The 20,656-nt window shown below is 39.5% G+C and overlaps 1 protein-coding gene across 1 annotated transcript in view; it reads right to left on the bottom strand.

Annotated features, from left to right (window-relative positions):
• Window positions 1-20,656, bottom strand: part of GNAQ (G protein subunit alpha q) — a 322,009-nt gene that overhangs the window by 33,619 nt on the left and 267,734 nt on the right. The window lies entirely within an intron of this gene.

Below are 20,656 nucleotides of genomic sequence, written 5' to 3'. Positions count from 1 at the left end.
AGGGAATGAACCTGTGTCTCTTCTGTCTCCTGCACTGGCAAGCGGGTTCTTTACCACTAGCGCCACCTGGGAAGCCCCTAAAGCCAAGTAAATGAGTAAGAACTGCTATTCCTGATCTAGCTGAGTCCCCGGTGGAAGTTCAGAAACAAAGCAGAATGGACTTTGGGTGATAGTGACCATGTGCTCATTCATGGCTGTGATAAAAGAAGAGGGGCGTAAGTCTTATCAGTTCAGTTCAATTCAGTCGCTCAGTCATGTCCGACTCTTTGTGACCCCATGAATCGCAGCACACCAGGCCTCCCTGTCCATCACCATCTCCCGGAGTTCACCCAGACTCACATCCATCGAGTCCATGATGCCATCCAGCCATCTCATCCTCTGTCGTTCCCTTCTCCTACTGCCCCTAATCCCTCCCAGCATCAGAGTCTTTTCCAATGAGTCTACTCTTCGCATGAGGTGGCCAAAGTACTGGAGTTTCAGCTTCAGCATCATTCCCTCCAAAGAAATCCCAGGGTTGATCTCCTTCAGAATGGACTGGTTAGATCTCCTTGCAGTTCAAGGGACTCTCAAGAGTCTTCTCCAACACCACAGTTCAAAAGCATGTTTTCATGACTTTAGGAGTTTAATAAAATTATGATCAGGGTGGATGGTGGAAATTACATGAAGTCTGATCAAAATGAAACACCAACAATCTAATGAAAAAACAGAAACAAATCCAGCTGCAGATGTGTTAAGAATATATGTCAGATATGTCATGTCTGCAATGACCCAGAAAAGATGCCGAAAGTTACTATACACCTTTTCATATGTCAGGCAGACTAAGACTCTATCAGTGCTAACCTTTCACTAAGAACAGAAGACTGAACTACACTGGTCCTTGGAGACGAAGAAGAACCCAGTGGAGTCAGGCTCTACAACTCATGGCTGTATAGAAACTGGGACTGGCTTTTGCCATTTTTATACTTGTCAAACCTGGACTCCTAACTCAGGGAACTGCCTGGTGAGGAGGCATGGAGAAGAAAGCTGCTTACTGTTTCATTATTGTAAAATAAGGGCTTCCCAGGTGGCTCAGTTGTAAAGAATCTGCCTGCCAAGCAGGAGAGGCAGGTTCGATCCCTGGGTCAGGAAGATCCTCTGAAGAAGGAAATGGTAACTCACTCCAATATTCTTGCCTGGGAAATCCCATGGACAGAGGAGACTGGCAGGCTATAGTCCATGGGGTTGCAGAAGAGTCAGGTATGACTTAGTGACTAAACAACAATAACTGGAAAATACCTAGGAATTCCAAACCTTTGAAAAAAAATTTCCAGCATGAAAGAGAAACCTAAGCAAAGAGACAGAGAGGAAGAAAAAGAAGGAAGGAAGAAAAAGAAACCTTAGGTAAGAAATCAATTTAAAAAACTGAAAATACATTGAAAAGGAGGAAAAAAAAAAAACGCCTCAGGAAGACATTCCTGAAACTAAAGGATACTAAATTAAAAGGGAACATATGGAGAATAAAAAGAGCTCTGAGAGGTTTTTAAAAAAGAAAATCTATAAAAGCTAAAATACAAACAATCAAAAAAGATAGTTTGGAAGATAACTTCAGGAAATTTGTCAGGCAGTAAAAAGAAATAGAAAATTGGAGAGAAAAGTTCAGAAAAATAAAAAGCAAAAGTAGTTTTCCATTTAGTCAAAAGAAGTTCTAGCAAAAGAAAACATAAAATTTTCATGTGAGTTCTAAGTAAAATTTCTTATAATTAAATTTCTAGGTAAAAGGGTCCCAGAAGAGCTGAGGGGAGGAGAGGTAGGAAGAGAGCTAGAGCAAAACAGATCTTTCCTCAAATTTGAGAATACCTAGGATAAATAAAAGTTTCTAAAACCTTCCATATGAAACAGGTTGATGTAAAAGAATAAGGAAGCACAAGAGCCATGGACTTTTGAAAGGGAATACTGGCAGACAATGGAATATTTTCAGAATGGCTTCTATCTGAGAATTCTATACCCAGCCAAAAGAGCAATCAAATTTGAGGTCAGAATATGGACATTCTTAGAATGGATGGAATTTTAAGACTATCCCCCTTAGACTCTTATGCAGAAAGCTACAGGAGGATATGCCCCAGTAAAATAAAGAAATAAACCAAGAAAAAAGGCAACACTGGATCCAGAAAAAAGGTACTCAACATAGGGTTAGGGTTAGGTGAACTCCCAGGATGATGGTGAAACAAAGTTCTAGAATGATATGTGCATAAGATGTAGCTGGTCATGATTAGAAAAGGAGGACAAAGGAAACTAGAAGGGAGATCTTCAATTAAAAGAAAAAGAAGGAGCTGATATGCTATCAGATATGTTAACGATGTTTTTTTAAGATTTCAAAGATCTGTTGATGAATTAGGAAAAAAAATCAGTAACATACACAAACACAAAGAAAATAAAAGAAAAATATAAGGCAATTATTACTCCAAAGAATGTTTACCACAAAATGATTGAAACCACAATCTACTACTAATACTTAGCTCATCAATGAACAACACTTATATTGTCACACAGTGTAAACACTGAATTATACAAAAATTGTGCTATACATATGTGGAAAGTATGGGAGAAGAAATGGGATAGGCATGTTAAGACAGTATGATCTTTATCCACCATAACAGAGGAAAATAAACAACAAATCAACAAATAGTGGTATAAATATAGCATTTAGAAATATGAGGGAAATAACAAAAAACAAGAGATAAGGGTTGACAGTAGTGTATCTGGTTATCAGACTGGTGGTGGGTTGTCAGCTGAGGAAGTGCTATTTTTAAAATTATACCCTAAGTTTTTCAGCTTTGTCACCATTATTGACTTAAAAATACAAATTAATTTTAAACTAATAAAGAAAAAAATATGTACTGGTTCATGAGGAAAAAATAAAGTTCTGGGAAGATGTACACAAAACTGCTTACTATTCCTCTAAATTTAGAAATGAAGAATACTGAGTAAGAATATGAAACAATTTTTACTCTCTTCTACAGTCATCTGTATATAAAAAATTTTAAATGATGAACATGTATACCCTTTGGTTATTAAAATGGTAAAAAGTAGACTAATATACTTTAGGAAATTAACAATATAATTATTTTATATTTAAAAAGTAATATAAAAATATAAAAGCAAGAAATCCAAGGAAAAGACAAGCCCATTGCTAGATAAATGTCACACACAAAACAGACCTTTTAACTTCTGCTTTGCTCTTGATTACTCTCTCAAGGAGACGACTTCATATAGAAAAACGCAAAGAGAAGATCAATAAGAAGAAAATAAGACTGGCAAGGAGATTATGAGAGAGCACTCTAATTGCTTTACATGAGAGCAAATCTCTAGCTGGAGAGATGACATTCTAAGGCAATACATCAATCTGGTTTTAGTTATTACTGTCCTCATGAATACCAGTTTATAACATTAGCAAGACCAGCATGGAATGAGTCCAAGCCATTCGGAAAACCTTAAGGTATTCTGGGGGCAACATGAAAGTCCACACATCTATCCAGAGGACCCCCTAGACAACAGCAAGGGTAGGTGAGGTAGAATTAGAGATCAAACCCCTGATTCTATGAACGTGCCTAGAACTGGTAGTTTCTGTGCAGGAACTTATTTCCTGAGCATATGCTTTCTGCCAGGTGGTTCACATGTTACCTAAATTAATTCACAAAACCTTGTGAGATGAAATATTTGTTTTTCCCATGGTACAGATGGAGAGACCTGAGGCCCAATTCTAAATTTCCCTGGCTACTGGGTCCATGCTTTTCCAATGCAGCCATGTGGGATATCAATTGGAGAAGAGTTTTTAAACAGAATTCTCATTCAAAGGGCTTCCCCAGGTGGCACTAGTGGTAAAGGACCTGCCTGTCAATGCAGGAGGCATAAGAGATGCGGATTCTATCCCTGGGTCAGCAAGACCCCCGGGAGGAGGGCATGGCAACTTATTCCATTATTCTTGCCTGGAGAATCCCATGGACAGGAAGGGTAGGCGAGGAGCCCAGCAGGCTACAGTCCATGGGATCGCAAAGAGTAGGACACCACTGAAGCAATTTAGCATGCACGCATGCATTCTCATGAAAAAGCAACATGTTTAAGCTGCTAGTGGACATTCCCCATGTTTCGATCTAGCCAGACACTGTGGTATAGAGACGGGTATCAGGACAGCCAGGTCCTCAGGGCCACTTTGAGGGAAGTCCGTTCACCTCTAGAGGCTCCAGTTTCCTGCTCTAGAGGCCTGTCTAGCTAACATTTTAAGACGAAACAACATTCAGTGAAAGAAATACTAACAGGATAAATATTTCCAGCTTTTATTTTTAAATGGACTATTTCAATACTTAACCTTTTCTTTTAAGTCTACATCTCACTGCACTTCAAACAGTATCTTTTTGTAATGCCATCATTTCAAGGAGCTGAAAATCTAAAACCTAGGCCGTGAAAGTATAGTTAATGGCTGAGGCTTTCCTTAAAAGCCCTGGAAAGATCAAAGAATTCACTGCCATTCCGGGAAAAGGAAACAGATGTACCTAGCACTTGCTTATTCCCTGACACCCCTAATTAACTTTAGTCCCTGACACCCCTAACTAACTTTTAAGGACAAGTACAAAAAGCTTTGTAGAGCTGATGCCTTAAGCAGGCACTACAGTAAAGTGGGGCATGAATTGCCTCCCATTCAACAACTGTGAAGGGTGATGAGTGGGTCAGTTTTGAACAGCTGCCCAGAAGGCTGCATAGTAAAATTTACCATGACTCTAGGGCTTTGGTATTTTTGAAAACACTGGGTAATAGAAAGTTAATTAACCCGTCTTTGCTCAAACTCCCAACCCCTTCTAGTTTTAGAGAAAATGTCAAATGTTCTTGCATAAAAAGAATTTGGAAATCAATAGCACAGCATGCACAGGACAAATGTTTAATAAGTTCCACAGTAAATATATGTAAGTGTTTAATAAGTGGTTATTGGCTCACTGGTGTGGGAATCAAGTGTACCACATGGTCCAGGCACAGTGGCTGGTGTTGTATCAGGATTGTTTCTGTTATTATAGTCAGATGCCTCCAGTTTTAAAAAGTTGAGCACAGGGATGGAGAGATTTCTCAGGGCAAGCTGGACACAGGGTAAGCAGGGAGGAGGCCTGAGATGAGGAAGGACCCTTGGATCCTTGCTGCTGACATTTCCAAAGGCTGGCATATCCAATGCTCTTGGCTCCTCCACTCCCCTAGTTCTTAGCCTCTGTATTTGGGAAGAACAGGGGTCCTCACTCTTCACTCTGCCCCCTAGACTCTCCATATGCACGGCTTTGATATTCTCCTCTCTCCCCACTGGTCTATGCCCCTTTCCTGCTTGTAGCCCAGTCAGACTGGTACCAGCCCCTTGTGGGGGAAAAGGCTGGACCATACAGGAGCAATGAGCTGATGATGCCAACTAGACCCTCACAAAGTAAGGCTCCTGGGTGTTCACCCCACTGTACCCCTGGTCAGAATTCCCTTAACCAGGTAACAGAACGTTTTCAAGAAAAATAGGCAGCAAGCTTTAAATATGTTAGCGGGTCCTTCTCATCATCCCTTTGCTCTTAGTTTCTCAGGAACATGTATGTATGGAAAGACGCTCCTGATGAGAATGGAAGTACTTTAGAAACTTTTATTTACATAAATGATAGGCTAAGAGTGGGTCATTTTCCCTCTAGTCACTGACACCGGGCCTTAGACAGGTCTTCCAGACCAATAGTTGTGGATGTAATTCTACTTATTATGTATACAGTTGAAAGAAAGAAATAGACATTTCTCTAAAACAATGTTTTTCAAACATTATTAAGAAATTTGGTAAGAAATACAGTTTATACAGCAATCCAGTAACAAATGCACACAGAAACCACACAACTGAAGCTGAAGTTTCACAAAACAGTATTTTTCCTTATAATATGCAATGTACTCTCTACTCAATTGCATTCTGTCTTCTCTAGGCTATTCCAACCACTCGTATTAAAAAAAAAAAATGCTGAACAAGATCCATTAAAGTGACTTTATACTCAGTGATGTGTCTTGATGTGCTGAAGAAAAATCTTGTAGGTATTCTGTATTTCTTCACTAATTTGGACTGTTGTCTCCTCAGTCATACTACAGTAGCAAATATTTTGCAACACTGGGCTAAAAATCCCTAGCCAAATGGATACACACATTTGAAATCTTGCAATAGATTTTCTGACTGGCAAAAGTATAGCTGATCAGTCACAACTAAATCATCTTAAAAAAAAAAACTATTAAAATTTCCACTGAAAATTAGCTGCAAACATTCTCCTTTTATAAATGCCAAATTAATATTATATTAAAGAAGTAACCTTATAATTCTTTTCTATCAATGTGGAAATATTCCTAATGCATAGACTAATAACTTACTGTACTCATCCTTGTATTGTTAGATTATTAAGAGCAGATGTTTTGGATACCCAATCTTAAATGTAAAATAGGAAAAACATTCAAGCAAGCAAACAAACCTGCCTCTTCCCAACAGTTTAAATCCTAATGTAGCTTTACTTATGGAGAAGGAAATGGCAACCCACTCCACTGTTCTTGCCTGGAGAATCCTGTGGACGGAGGAGCCTGGTGGGCTGCTGTCCATGGGGTCGCATAGAGTCGGACATGACGGAAGCAACTTAGCATGCATGCATGTACTGGAAAAGGAAATGGCAACCCACTCCAGTATTCTTGCCTGGAGAATCCCAGGGACTGGGAGTAGCCTGGTGGGCTGCAGTCTATGGGGTCACACAGAGTCGGACACGACTGAAGTGACTTAGCAGCAGTAGCAGCTTTACTTAACTAGCAAATACAAGGACTTCCTTGGTGCCTAGTGGTTAAAGAATCTGCCTTGCAATGCAGGGGACAAGGGTTTAATCCCTGGTTGGGGGGTTAAGATCCCACATGTCATGGAGCAAATAAACCTGTGTGCCACAACTACTGAGCCTGTACACTGCAACTAGAGAGCCTGCAGGCTGCAACAAAAGACCCCACATAATGCAAGAAAGATCATATGCGCTGCAACTAAAGCCCAATGTAGCCAAATAAATTAAAGAAACCAATTAGCAAATACAGATGCTGTGCTGTGCTTAGTTGTTCAGTCACGGCTGACTCTTTGCGACCCTACGGACTGTAGCCCGCCAGACTCCTGTGTCCATGGGGATTCTCCAGGCAAGAACACTGGAGTGGGTTGCCATGTCCTCCTTCAGGGGATCTTCCCAACCCAGCAATCAAACCCAGGTTTCCCACATTACAGGCAGATTCTTTACCATTTGAGCCACCAGAGAAGCCCATGAATACTGGAGTGGGTAGCCAATCCCTTCTCCAGGGGCTCTTTCCAACCCAGGAATCGAACTGGGGTCTCTTGCATTGCAGGCGGATTCTTAACCAGCTGAGGTACCAGGGAAGCCTGAATACAGATGGGGAATTAATAAAAACATTTTAAAAGTAAAGAGGCTTTTGTGATAATAAACCCCATTGGTAATCATCAGACTATCATTAGTATGCAACTTAGAAAAAGAAAGAATATGAATCAGTCAAGGTCATTCCCAAGATGGTATACAGAGGCTGATCCCACACACTTTAACCAAAGGCAGTGGCTCAACCTTCCCTGAATAGGCCTATATATATTTTTTGATTTATTGCCTGTATCTCTACCATTCTGTCTGGAATATCTTTAATTCTTATCTCCCTCTTTTGAAAATAGCCCTATTTTCAAGTTTCAGCTTAAAACCCACCCCTTTCTTGAGGCCTCCTCATTCATCAAGCTGGAAAAAAGATCTCTGAAATCACACATGGTTTGTTAACATCACTTGTGATATCAACCCCCTTGACAAATTTCCTTACATTTATTCATGTATATGTTACATCAACACAGACAGACCAGGAGCTTCTTGGAGGGTAAAGGCTGTGTCTTACTTCTTATTTCTCGCCAAACCCAAACACCACCTCATCATGGCAGGTGAACAAGTCTGTTAGGTGAGCATACATTTTGAATAGGGGTAAAAAATGGCACCTACCTAAAACAGTGGCAGGAATTCATTCAACTCTAAAGTAACTGAAAAACATACTCATTCACAAGTCTAATAAAGGTACTGCTTTGCCTTTCCCAGTTTTCCCCTTTCGGTGTGCTCCTTTACAAAGCTCTTTCCCTTCATAGTCTTAATACATCAAGCAACATGTCCAGTCAGGAGAATCCCATTTAGCAATTAGAGTTGCTTAAGGGCTGGAAGAAGCACAAGCCGGAACCAAGATTGCCGGGAGGAATATCAATCACCTCAGATACGCAGATGACACCACCCTTATGGCAGAAAGTGAAGAGGAACTAAAAAGCCTCTTGATGAAAGTGAAAGAGGAGAGTGAAAAAGTTGGCTTAACGCTCAACATTCAGAAAATGAAGATCATGGCATCTGGTCCCATCACTTCATGGGAAATAGATGGGAAACAGTGGAAACAGTGTCAGACTATTTTGGGGGGGCTCCAAAATCACTGCAGATGGTGAATGCAGCCATGAAATTAAAAGACGCTTACTCCTTGGAAAGAAAGTTATTACCAACCTAGATAGCATATTCGAAAGCAGAGACATTGCTTTGCCAACCCAGGTCTGTCTAGTCAAGGCTATGGTTTTTCCAGTGGTCATGTATGGATGTGAGAATTGGACTGGGAAGAAAGCTGAGCGCAGAAGAATTGATGCTTTTGAACTGTGGTATTGGAGAAGACTCTTGAGAGTCCCTTGGACTGCAAGAAGATCCAGCCAGTCCATTCTAAAGGAGATCAGTCCTGGGTGTTCATTGGAAGGACTGATGCTAAAGCTGAAACTCCAATACTCTGGCCACCTCATGTGAAGAGTTGATTCATTGGAAAAGACTGATGCTGGGAGGGATTGGGGGCAAGAGGAGAAGGGGATGACAGAGGATGAGATGGCTGGATGGCATCACTGACTCGATGGACGTGAGTTTGAGTGAACTCCGGGAGTTGGTGATGGACAGGGAGGCCTGGTGTGCTGCAATTCATGGGGTTGCAAAGACTTGGACACGACTGAGCGACTGAACTGAACTGAACTGAAGGGTGCTACTAGGCACTTGCTTTCAATATTATTCCAAACACGGAAATCAGTAATATTCTACTTTTCCCCCCAAACCCACTGCCTCATACCTTGATTTTGGAAGAGTCTGTCTAGTTTTCTTTGTGGTCTTACCTTGCTGAGGTCTACGGTGATTCAGTAAGTGACAAGGAGGGGCTACCAAAAGAACAGAACTATTCTGGAGTGGGAAGGGTGGCTTCTCTGATTGAACACTTGGCCCTGAAGGAGTCCTGTACTAAGATCTAACTCTAGGTAAGATAACCAGTAAAATGTAACCAATAAAATGTAACCACTAAAATGAATAAGCAGATGCTGTAATTGTCACTTAAGCAACCTGAATGCACTTCGAGGTAGCTGAGTAAAGCCCAGTGAAGGGAATATATGAATACAGTGGTTAGTCTAGAAGTGGGCAGAAATTTTAGAATGGGGGTGGGATGGGTGGGCAGAGGAGAGAAGGGTTTAGAGCGCCTCGACCTCACTCAAAGTAATGCTGCCACCCTGTGGATACCACAAGTCAATCTGTATCTGAGTCCACAGCTCTCCCTTCTCTTTAGTAATAAACAAGGAAGACCTTCTACTTCCTGTAATTTCAGTTTGATCGCTGTTGCAAGGACAACTAGGAAATGAGGCAAGGAACAGACAGACCTCCAAAGGAAAAACAAAAAAACAAAAAAACACCCCTCCAAAAAACAACCCATCCAAGTGAAATTATTATATTAATTCTAACAGGAACTGTAGCTCTGCCAAGAGAAATGTAAAACGGAATGAGAAATGTGGTGCCACGGTCTGCCGTGCCTGCGTTCAAGCAGTGTGAGAGACTCGTACATAAAAGAGCGCTAGTAAATGCTTCCCTTGGAAGTGGATGACTAAGTCTTACACTGAGAAGGAAAAGCTCATTTCAAAAAGATTTGAAGTCATCTGTAAGTTAATCACCGTGGCATGTGTTTCTGTTTGCAGTTGAATTGTCAAACAGACAATAAAACAAACAGCTTACAAAGGTCTGTGCAAAACTGGAATAACTGTACCTCAGTAAAAAATGGCAGGAGCATTCCAAAATACTACAGAATTTGAAAAACTGAAGATAAAGTGTTCCAATGGTTCATTAAGAGCCTTATTAAAGAGTGAAGTAAGCCAGAAAGAAAAACACCAATACAGTATACTAACACATATATATGGAATTTAGGAAGATGGCAATGACGACCCTGTATGCAAGACAGGGAAAGAGACACAGATGTGTATAACGGACTTTTGGACTCAGAGGGAGAGGGAGAGGGTGGGATGATTTGGGAGAATGACATTCTAACATGTATACTATCATGTGAATTGAATCGCCAGTCTATGTCTGACGCAGGATGCAGCATGCTTGGGGCTGGTGCATGGGGATGACCCAGAAAGATGTTATGGGGAGGGAGGTGGGAGGGGGGTTCATGTTTGGGAATGCATGTAAGAATTAAAGATTTAAAAATTTTAAAAAATAAAAAACTAAAAAAAAAATAAAATAAAGAGTGACATTCTTGAGGCTTAGGAGTGTCTCATGCATTGATGGGTTACAGTAACTAGCACTGGGCAGGTACTCAATTGGTTCAGTTCAGTTCAGTCTCTCAGTCGTTTCCGACTCTTTGCGACCCCACGAATCGCAGCACGCCAGGCCTCCCTGTCCATCACCAACTCCCGGAGTCCACCCAAACCCATGTCCGTCGAGTCAGTGATGCCATCCAGCCATCTCATCCTCTGTCGTCCCCTTCTCCTCCTGCCCCCAATCCCTCCCAGCATCAGAGTCTTTTCCAATGAGTCAACTCTTTGCATGAGGTGGCCAACGTATTGGAGTTTCAGCTTTAGCATCAGTCCTTCCAATGAACACCCAGGACTGATCTCCTTTAGAATGGACTGGCTGGATCTTCTTGCAGTCCAAGGGACTCTCAAGAGTCTTCTCCAATACCACAGTTCAAAAGCATCAATTCTTCTGTGCTCAGCTTACTTCACAGTCCAACTCTCACATCCATACATGACCACTGGAAAAACCATAGCCTTGATTAGACAGACCTTTGTTGGCAAAGTAATGTCTCTGCTTTTCAATATGCTATCTAGGTTGGTCATAACTTTCCTTCCAAGGAGTAAGCGTCCTTTAATTTCATGGTTGCAATAACCATCTGCAGTGATTTTGGAGCCCCCCCAAAATAAAGTCTGACACTGTTTCCACTGTTTTCCCATCTATTTCCCATGAAGTGATGGGACCAGATGCCATGATCTTCATTTTCTGAATGTTGAGCTTTAAGCAAGGAATACAGAAAGAAGCAGGGCAAAGGCTAATAGAGTTTTGCCAAGAGAATGAACTGGTCATAGCAAACACCCTCTTCCAACAACACAAGAGAATACTCTACACATGGACATCACCAGATGGTCAACACAGAAATCAGATTGATTATATTCTTTGCAGTCAAAGATGGAGAAGCTCTATACAGTCAGCAAAAACAAGACCGGGAGCTGACTGGCTCAGATCATGAACTCCTTATTGCCAAATTCAGACTTAAGTTGAAGAAAGTAGGGAAAACCACTAGACCATTCAGGTATGACCCAAATCAAATACCTTATGATTATACAGTGGAAGTGAGAAATAGATTTAAGGGACTAGATCTGATAGACTGTCTGACGAAGTATGGACGGAGGTTTGTGACATTGTATAGGAGACAGGGATCAAGACCATCCCCATGGAAAAGAAATCCAAAAAAGGAAAATGGCTGTCTGGGGAGGCCTTACAAATAGGTGTGAAAAGAAGAGAAGCGAAAAGCAAAGGAGAAAAGGAAAGATATAAGCATTTGAATGCAGAGTTTCAAAGAATAGCAAGGAGAGATAAGAAAGCCTTCCTCAGGGATCAATGCAAAGAAATAGAGGTACTCAATAAACGTTTCCTAATCAATGATAGGCCAGCCTGATACAGGTTTGATAGGACGATGTGAATGTAGCTTTACACTCCCACTCAAGCAATAAGACATAAATAGGAAGGAACACTGAGTTCATTAAGCACAGCTCCAACTGCAACCTGCAAGGCTGAAGAAGAGCTGGCTCAAAAACCCACAAAGCATTTCTGGCAAAACCAAGATGAGAACTGGTTTTCTCACCCTTCACTCCAAGGCTCTCTGTTTCCTTGTTCTGTTATGCAGAACAGTGTCTGTTGTTAAACCTTGTAACCCTTGTGCAAACTTGCTGGCTTTCTATAGATGTTATTCTGCCTATGATTTTTGTTTTACTTACTCCACAGTGATTTTTAAATTGAGGGCAATTTAAAAATTAGTGTTATTATAGGTGCATTTGTTGAGGACTTTTTTTTCATAAATAGGTAGAGTAGGGAATTTAAGTCCAGTTTTGGAGTGACATTGCTCAGACGTATACTTGAGATACACATTCTTCAGTATGACTATTGAGAGGTGGTATACTCATTAATTTACACGTGTGTGTGTTTTGACAAGGTATTCAGGGTAAAACATGAAATAGCTACAAAAGCTACGTCTTAGTATTCACTTTTTACTAGTCTAACATGCCTTCTTGGCTTTGATGACGGACAGTTCTTTCATGAAATTAACAGTCACGCTTATTTTGCCCGTGGATGGCTCTGTGGATGCCACTCCTTTCAGAATAAGGGCTAAGATTCAAAGTTTCTTTAATTAGAACACAAATAAGCTTTCACAGATTAAAAGATGCCAGCAGATAGACTCAAATTTATATATATTTAAATTTTGCATATTTTAAATAAAATACATTCAATATAAATATAGAATTGTTTTGGGAGGATCCTTGAGAATATCGTGATATGATTGGGGGTGACAGGGAGAGGAAGTATATAGTTTGATAATTTAAACCATTCTCATGGGTTAGATAGAAATACTTTTTTCCCCTAGAGAAGTCTAGAAATACCGATATGGTATGTAGCTGGTGATTATGTTTATCATTATTTAAAATGCTTCCTAAAACCACAATTACATAATATGAATGGCAGAAAAGACAGTGGATATTCTCCCTTGAAAAACAATACATTTGAATTAACTGCAATGTTCACGAGCCACTGGGATATTTAACAGTGTTATCTGTTTGTGTGTGTATGTGTGTGTATATATATATATATATATGTTATAATGATTTACTAACTTGATTTTTTTTGGTGGGGGGGCACACTTCTTAGTTCCTCAACCAGGGATCAAACTCAGGACACAGTAATGAAAGTGCCAAGTTCTAACCCCTGGACCCCCAGGGAATTCTGATTTCCTAATCTGAAACAGTGAAAGCAAAATCTCCCAGAACTATTATGTCCTGATGTTATCTTTATCAAACCACTTTCCTTTCTTTGTGTGTGGAGATCAACTTCACAATGCCAAAGAAAAGGTAAAAAATATCTTATGAAAGAAAAATCTCGATCTTTTTTATCCCTGTGACTCCTGATGAGTGGACTATTGAGAAGGAACACTGGAGGAGTGTGGGGAGGCCAAATTAAAAAAGGACGTTCAAGGTCTCGGAGTCTGTCTTGCAAACGCCTACCTGTTAGGTGTCAGTCCAGGCATGCTTCTTTGGGACTGCTGCTACTGCTAAGTCACTTCAGTAGTGTCCGACTCTGTGTGACCCCATAGATGGCAGCCCAACAGGTTCCCCCATCCCTGGGATTCTGAAGGCAAGAACACTGGAGTGGGTTGCCATTTCCTTCTCCAATGCATGAAAGTGAAAAGTGAAAGTGAAGTCGCTCAGTCGTGTCCGACCCTTAGCGACCCCATGGACTGCAGCCCATCAGGCTCCTCATCCATGGGACTTTCCAGGCAAGAGCACTGCCTTCTCCTTGGGACTAGGTCCCTCCAAGCCAGGGTTGGGTGCCTTTTTGTTTCTGTCCCCACATCATCCACATGAACTGCTATGGAAGAGCTCTGCTGTCAGCGGCACTACCCCTGCCCACTTACTTGCATGTCTCCTCTAGAGGGCTGGGAGGTTGTTTAAGGACAGGGGCCATATCTTACAGACAAGAACATCCTAAGCTTCTAGCACAGTTCTTGGATCATTCCACTCTGTAAGTATTTCCTGACATTTTATATGTCTTATCTCCCTTAACATTCATAACAAGTTCCCAAATCATGACAGCTATTTTATTTTAATGACCCCAGGTTAAAAAAAAAAACAACCAAACCATGATCCTCCCAGATCTGGATATAATAGTAGGACCTTGAAGGCTGACACCATGGGATTCTGGGTTGTGGGCATGTTATGACCAGGAAAGTGATGCTCTTTGCTATATGAGTGTCCAGCATAGGATGTGGGAATCTACAGCAGTTAGTAACAGCAAAGATGGTTCTAAGACTTGCCATGTATGTCAAATTAGGAAACTGACTTCAAGGGCACATTATAACCTGAATGGAAACCATGTGACATGGTTGTGGCTTTCTGAAAACCAAAACTGCTGACCCCACACCTGACTGGGAGTCTGGTCTTCATCTATGGCAGAGACCACTCGCTGTCCCTCAGAACGGCTTTCTCCCTCCTCCTTTTAATAACAGAACTGTAGCCAGACACCTGACTTTCTAGCCAGACTCCATGTCCAAGCATCTCCTGAAGTTACATGTGACCATCTGACTAAATTCTTACCAACGGGACAGAACAGAGTGATGGGCGCCAGTCTGAGTCTGGGTCTTAGACCGCAGATATAGTCCACATGCTGTCCTCTACTTCCTGTTGAATGAACCCTGATGGGGCAGTGACCCAGCTTCACCTGTCCACATGATAACCATGCCTTAGGGAATGTGGAACAACGACCTGAGAGAACTTGGGCTCCTGACTGTTCAGGATCAGCAGAACTGTTGGGCTGAATTGGGGTTGGGCTGAATTGGGTTGCTTCCTTAGAAAAGAAATTAATGTTGATAACTCTTGAAGCCACTGTATTTTCAGGATGCTTTGTTACAGAAGCTGAGCTTTCCCCTAATAAACTAAGGAGAACGTGAATTTGGAGAAGATGGTGGCTTATTTCAGCTTCACATTTCTGTGCTTTAAGTTTCCTTATCTGTGAAATAAGAAGGGTAACTGATATCCTTTCTGACTGCAAAATTCTATGATTCATTGTTATTCTCCTTCCCATGAGACCTACCCAAGCCCACCCTAATAAGCACTCCGCTCCTCCAGCTTGCTTTTCCTGGGCCTTGTCAAGGTCTGCTCCACAGCTTTCATTACACTGGTAACAGCTTTTTATCTCAACTTGGAGCTTGTGTCATTTACAGAGGTTCAAAGCCTTAAGACAGAGTTCATATCTGAAAGTTCAGGTATCAACTGGAATTGATGAGATTTTAGAAAGGCAAGGACTCCATGAAATTATTCTAGTGAAACAGAACCTTTAAGTTAAGGTCTGCTTGTATTAAAAACATAAGCATACTGTAATTTGTAATAACTGTTTTCTAACAGGCTAAAATCTATCCCAAGTACTTCAAACTGCATCCCCTTTGTTTATTTATTTTTAACCAGTAAAGGATCCATCCTCAAGGACCTATGATAACATATTGATTTCTGTGACTTTCAGCTACCCCAATATTTATTTACCTTTAGCAGCCATACAAATAATCAACGTTCTCCCAGGTAAAACATCTCTTCTCCCTATTTCTACAATTACTCTTATGTCCCTAAGTCATTTTCTCTCCCTTTCTGCCTCCTCCTTAGCTCATAAATAGTGCCTATTAGAAAGAGAACTGCTAATATGACTTTCATATCTGTATCTCTCAGAGTCCAGTATCTGTTTTTATAGGCTTGGGCTTCCAATTCTTACTGGCATAGGAAACACTCACTATAATATTTTCTATTACTATTACCAAGCCATCAGCTATCACCTTAAAGCTCTCACTGCATCTCGGGTATCAATTTGTATAAGGACCTTATCAACCAAAGCTGCATTTCTGGCTTCCACAAGCTCTGTGAGTCCATGAGCTACACAAATGTTCTTCAGTTTCACTAACTGTATACATACCTCCCACTGTACACCAATTATTTCTTCAATTTCCAAGAGTCTAATAATTAGCTCCAGGCACAACTGAAGCCCTTTTTAAGTTCTTACCAATCAACATACAGCTCCCAAGATATAAATATCACACACACTTGAGTTGCTTTGAAATTCTCTAAGCCTGCTAAATTCACCTTTGTCCCTAAGAGCTAAAAGTAAAATTCTAAAAGATACAAATATTAATCATTGCAAGTTCTTAATTAAATACCTAGTCTAAAAATATTATATAAACTTAAGTCAAATTAAAGTCTAAAAGTTTATTGGAAACCTCAAGTAAAAAGGATTATTTACCTCCAGCAGTGGTATTCTTATATTTGAGAATTTTATTTTTACCCATTTCCAAATTATCTTTGCCTTTATACAAGCTGCATGTGTTTTTTACATGATTTTCCCTAAAGTTACTGAGTGTAGGTATCAATATCTTTGAGTTAAAGCAGCAACTCAACTAAAAGCCCTGAAGACATAAACATTCAAAACACAATGTAAGGGAATACATTCAAGAAACATTTCATAAGTAAAAAGCAGAAGTATACTGAGACGGCACAAATGATATGCATGACACATCTATGTTTTAATAGTTACTAAATATGAAAGTATTCGTTTCTAAACTAATTGCTTGATTTTAAAATGAAAATTACATATACATGAAAAAATAAAGAAAAGTAGGAATTTCTCCTATTACAGATCCATATTACCTCCCATTTTTTCTTCTATCATTTTGGAAAAATAGTATGTACATACAAACATATAATATGTATTAGGTATTCATAATTTTAGATAAATGGAAATATACTATATGTACTGTCTATGCTTTTTTTTCCACTTAATTATATGCTTTTGAGACTATTCTATGTTAGCACATGTAAACCTAGCTTACATGTTTTTGAAAAGTTTGAGTAATTTTCTAAGTCAGTTATTTTGATGATCATTCAGTTTTTTTCCCTAGTCTTTTCATTCTCTGCACATAAGTTTTTGTACAAATGTGCACAAACAAGGAAGACTTCTGAGGCAAAGGGCATGCATATTTGAAATTTTGAAAGACATCCAAATTGCTTTCAAAAGAGACTGCTGTATATTTGATTTAAAAAACATATCATGGCATTTGTAAAGACTAAAAACAGCCCATTAAAATAAATATACAGATAAAAGTAAATAAAAGAACTTAATAGAGTGTCCTTAGGATATGAACCAATCTGGGTATGTATAAGCCTCTAAAGACATACTTTCTTGGAAGAATTATATAGACCCCCCTTGAAATTACATATTTCAGATTTTATAAATCAATGTTATTTTTATAGATCAATGTAAATAAGGTATTCAAAACAACATCATGCAAATGTTATCAGTAATCCAAACGTAATGCCATTATGTGCAGAAAAGAAATCACAATTTTATAGCTCTCTAATATCTTTACACATTTTAGTAAATCATTATTTTTTTGGCCTTTCAATGAGTAATTAGAAAATTGGGTATTAAATGAATAGGACAAATCCAAAATCTTCTACATTTCTGTTAAATTCAACCACAGAAAAAAGTGAACTTTCTTCATTAGGGTATTTTTCAAAACAAAAAACAAAGATGGGATAGTACCTTGTCAATCAGAATTTTGAGATAACATGTTTTTCTCTTTATATGCCAAATATCTAGAAGCCCGTGTTCAGCTCAGTTTTCTTAATCACCAAATGCAGGATGTTCCTATAATTACTGCTCTCTTTACCGCAAATAGGAGGTAGGTCTGTGGAACAGGGCAGAGGACAGACTGACGTGTCCTCCTTCAACACGTAACCCAGGAAACCAGGCCCTCAAACTTGGGACAACTTAAGAAAAGGCCAGACAGTGACATAGATACTTTCCAGATATCTAGAAGAATGAAACAAAGAAAAAGCCTAGCCACAGAAGCAAAGCAGCTGCTGGAAATTTTTTAAGATGTAAAACAAAGCTCAAGACTGCAACGTGTGTATTGAATCAGTAGGGTACATGAAAGGGGAACAAGGTTTTCGCCTCCCTTTGCCTTCAAGAACTATATACACTGTGATAATAATATTTTATGTACAAAGCAATTTAAATTGTTTTCCCCACATCCCTGTTTTCTATGAGCCAATTATCTTGCCATTTGTGATTTCACTAATTGGTGTACTTTTCAAGGAGGTAATAACTCTGACTTTGGTGAGGGATTAGTGTATTGTGATAGATCAAATGTGAAGAGATATCATTTACATTCATTGCCAGGGTAAACAAAAACTGTTACTCTGAACACTACTGAGCTGTACAAATGTGAAGCTGAAAATGTCCTGTTTGGTGGGATGACTCTGTAAACAGACATACATGGAGTGAAAAGCAAAGCACACTGGTAATGCAGTCACAATTTACTTAGAAGACAGGTGAGAAACAGCAAGTGAAAATCTGTAAATGATTAGCAGCCTTGAGGACTGCAAGCTCCTCTGGGAAGCCCATAGAAATGTTCCACATAAGTGCTATATTTATACATCCTGCAATATATTGCTATAAAATAGTATTATAGCATCTTGTTAGTAGTGCTGTTTTAATTGCAGGCTTACATATTACTGGTACTGTTTAGCGCCAACACTAGTAAATGCGAAAATTCCAAAAGGTTTAAAAATGGTTAGCTGTTGCCTAAATTTTCATCCAAAGCCATTAGAAAAGATAAACAGAAATTCATACCATTTTACTGTGGGAAAGAAATATAAAGCTATGCTCTGAAACTAGAAAAAACAGTTAAATCAGTGAAGTATTGGGCTTCCCAGGTGGTGCTAGTGGTAAGAACCTGCCTGCCAATGCAGGAGACATAAGAGATGCTGGTTTGATCCCTGAGTTGGGAAGATCCCTGGGAGGAGAGCATGACAACCCACTCCAATATTCTTGCCTGGAGAATCCCAACAACAGAGGGGCCTGGCAGACTACAGTCCATGGACCGCAAAGAGTCGGACAGGACTGAAGCGATTCAGCACACCTGCAGGGAAATAGCAGGCTTCTGGACTAAATTTTTACATAACATAGAGCCTGAGGGTCATCTATACCCAGTAAATTCAATCTCTTAATTTAATGATAGGTGTGCTCAGACTGGGATATTAAGCGATTTTCCCAAGATTAATAGGTAAACTAGTAGAATTCTGTTTTCTTAATCTATAGCTCACGGGTACTTCACAAGAGCAATACTGTATCTTGCTCATTTTCATAGTTTGCTTTACGCATGGAAGAAGTTACACTGGCCTAGGTCCTAGCACCCTCCAGGACACTCTAGGAAGACTTTCTGATAGTCAGCAGTGGCAATATGGAAAATTAGATTAAATATCAGATGGGGAGTAAAACCCTGGCTTTGTCGGTAACTAACTATCATATTTGGCAAGTACTTAACCTCACTGGATCCCAATTTTCTCATTTTTAAGGAGCAAGTCAATAATAAGAGGTAAACCCTAACTTTAAGTTCTAACATTTTATAAATGTGGTCAGTTTGTCAAAAAAGAAAAAAAATACCATATTTTTGTGAAGCAGCAAGTCTTTGTCAGGACAACTTTGGAGTTTACCTTCAGCTTTATGCAAATACTTCCCTTCTTTAGCTAGGGTACCATCTAGTGGACATTTGGTTGACTTGACAGTCAACAGCAATAAGAATTTCAATTTACAAAAGTGCTAATAAGAACTATTTATTCATTTTCAAAAAACCAAAGGACTGGAAGGACATTAAAAGATCATACTGATCATTCTCCCTGCCTTCAGAATGGGTCACAATGATTATCACTGACATATACGAATCTATCTTCTTATTACTAAAGTGACTGTGGGCCATTTAGTAGTAAGCTAGAAAAACAATGACTTCAAGAAGCTGGTATTACCTATGGAACGGGAAAGAATATGCAAATCATATATCACAGAGTTTAATATTCAGACTATGTAAATAATTTTTAAAACACAACAACATAAGAAAAAAAAAACCTGATTCAGAAGAACTGAAAGACATTTATCCATAGACACACAAATAAACACATAAAAAGATGCTCAACATCACTAATCATCAGGGAAATCAAAATCACAGTGAGATACTACTTCATATCTATTAGGATTGCTTTTATAAAAAACAAAACAAAACCCAAAATAATAACTGTTGGGCAAGGACCTAGTAAAATTTGAATCCTTATACTTGAATAAAAATACTCAAGCCGTTATGAAAAACAGTATGACAGTTTCTCAAAAAATTACAAGTAGAAATACTATATAATCCAACAATCCACTTTCGGGAAGAAGAAAGAATTGCAAGCAGTAACTCAAAGCAAGAACTTGAATAGAATATTTATATATCCATTTCATACTTTGGCCATCTGATGCAAAGAGCTGACTCACAGAAAAGACCTACATGCTGGGAAAGATTGAGGGTAGGAGGAGAAGGACACGGCAGAAGATGAGATGGTTGGATGGCATCATCGACTCAATGGACAAGAGTCTGAGCAAATTCCAAGAGAGGACAGGGAAGACTGGCATGCTGTAGTCCCTGGTGTTGCAAAGAGCTGGACACAACTGAATGAACAAAC

The sequence above is a fragment of the Ovis aries genome, chromosome 2 (assembly GCF_016772045.2).
Source record: "Ovis aries strain OAR_USU_Benz2616 breed Rambouillet chromosome 2, ARS-UI_Ramb_v3.0, whole genome shotgun sequence".
In the NCBI taxonomy this organism is placed as follows: Eukaryota; Metazoa; Chordata; class Mammalia; order Artiodactyla; family Bovidae; genus Ovis; species Ovis aries.
The sequence above is the reverse complement of the archived record's forward strand: the minus strand, read 5'-3'. Positions and strand labels throughout refer to the sequence as shown.